Source organism: Leptonychotes weddellii, chromosome 7, assembly GCF_054177405.1.
Source record: "Leptonychotes weddellii isolate Sample4059 chromosome 7, ASM5417740v2, whole genome shotgun sequence".
NCBI classification, from domain to species: domain Eukaryota; kingdom Metazoa; phylum Chordata; class Mammalia; order Carnivora; family Phocidae; genus Leptonychotes; species Leptonychotes weddellii.
This window is the reverse complement of record NC_138375.1, coordinates 17402902-17404750: the sequence shown is the minus strand read 5'-3', so window position 1 is coordinate 17404750 and position 1849 is coordinate 17402902. Positions and strand designations below refer to the sequence as shown.

Here is a 1849-nt window from a genome sequence, read left to right as displayed (position 1 = left end):
TATATGTAAATAAAATGGTTTTTATTACATATATATTTATAATGACAGTCTGCTAAAACATGACTTTTGGCAAAACAACTATTTGAAGGCATCTTACACAATTCTAGTTATACAAAACAGATTTCTTTTTATAAACACAACATACAAACTTTATTTAACAAAAGTGACAGGCAAAGCCAAACAGGCACTTACATTAAGAGAAAAACTGACCACAAAAGTTTATCTTAAGCATCTTACAGTAACCTACTTGTAGTCGCATTCAACTGTGCTCTGTTGTTGTGAAAAATAAAGCTCTTGCACAGGTATGATGAATTATTTGTATATTTTTAAAGTATTCACTGAATACTACCTTATATACACAAATACATTGTTTTTCTGAAAAAATATTTAATTGATGATCCCCAGATTTTATGCTTCATTTTTGTTGATCTTTTGGAAAAGGTGGTCTAAAGAGAAGAATATATGGTTCTGGCTCATGAGTCATGTAATGAACACAGCCTAGACTCTGTTGGACACCAAGTCTCCTCCAATCCTCTTCAGACATCAGATGGGTTGTTGGTACTTGTTTGGAAAGTTCTCTGGTACTTGTAGTACTTGTGGAAGTACTTGTCCGGATAATAGATCTGCTTGTGCACCATCCTGTGGGCAGGCAGTGCAAGGAAGACATGAAGAGTGGACATGGCAGACCACAGGTTCAGGTCAGGCCAAGGCAAAGACTTGATTGCTTATATAAAACAGATTTGACATCTTGTCAGTTATATTATTTTGTTTTAAAAATGTATATTCTGTTTACTTGGAGGTTGGCCTTTGTTACACTTGAGAGTATATGAGTAAGTGGGTTAATGGGGTAGTCATTATGTGATCAATTAGAGCTCTCATAGTTTAAAACTCTTGTGATTTAAAAAAATAACTGGGACGCCTGGGCGGTTTAGTCCTTAAGTGTCTGACTCTTGATTTTGGCTTGGGTCATGATCTCAGGGTTGGGAGATTGAGCCCCACCTCAGGCTCTGTGCTCAGCACAGAGTCTGCTTGAGATTCTGTCTCCCCATCTCTTTGCCACCCCGCCCCCCACTCTTGCATAAATAAATAAATAAAACCCTTAAAGAAAAAGAAAGAAAAGGTAACAGAGCATCAGGGTGCCTAAATAATGGATTTTTTAGAAATTTCCGGTATACATAAAATAGGAAGTGAATATGTAAATATAATCAGAAGTTAAATACATGTCTTTAAAAGGAAAATTATTGTCCTAATAACACCAGATTGCTTGGCCTAAAAATTAAGTAATTGGCTTTAATGTCCAACAGTCATGACATTTTTCAATATATATAAAAACATCCTTTCAGGCAATTGTTTGTCCATTGTTTATATATTGCAGCATAAACTATTGTGTCTGCATGATATGTTTTATACACTCCTAATGTGTTCCAGCATTTATCCTTAAATCTATAAAATAATTAAAGAGAAATTTTTAAGTTAAAACAATTCTGTGTATTTCTAATTTTGTTCCAACTCCATAGAAATTATAAGAGACAATGGGCATCAGCAACCTTCCCTGGTGACCTGTGGGCCATCCTGGGCCTTTCTGCATAGAAGGTAGTGATTTACATATTTTCTCAGAATCCTGCCAGGTAAGAGGGAGTGGAGAATTATAAAAAAGAGCACAATGGTTCTGTTTTTTATTTATTTATTTGAGAGAGAGGGAATGAGAGACAGAGAGAATGAGAAGGAGGAGGGTCAGAGGGAGAAGCAGACTCCCTGCTGATCAGGGAGCTCAATGTGGCACTCGATCCTGGGACTCTAGGATCATGACCTGAACCTAAAGCAGTCACTTAACCAACTGAGCCACCCA

The 1849-nt window shown here is 36.5% G+C and overlaps 1 pseudogene; it reads right to left on the bottom strand.

Moving 5' to 3' along the window:
- Positions 1-415: 415 nt before the first annotated feature.
- Positions 416-638, bottom strand: LOC102727346 (cyclin-dependent kinases regulatory subunit 2 pseudogene; annotated as a pseudogene).
- Positions 639-1849: the final 1211 nt, after the last annotated feature.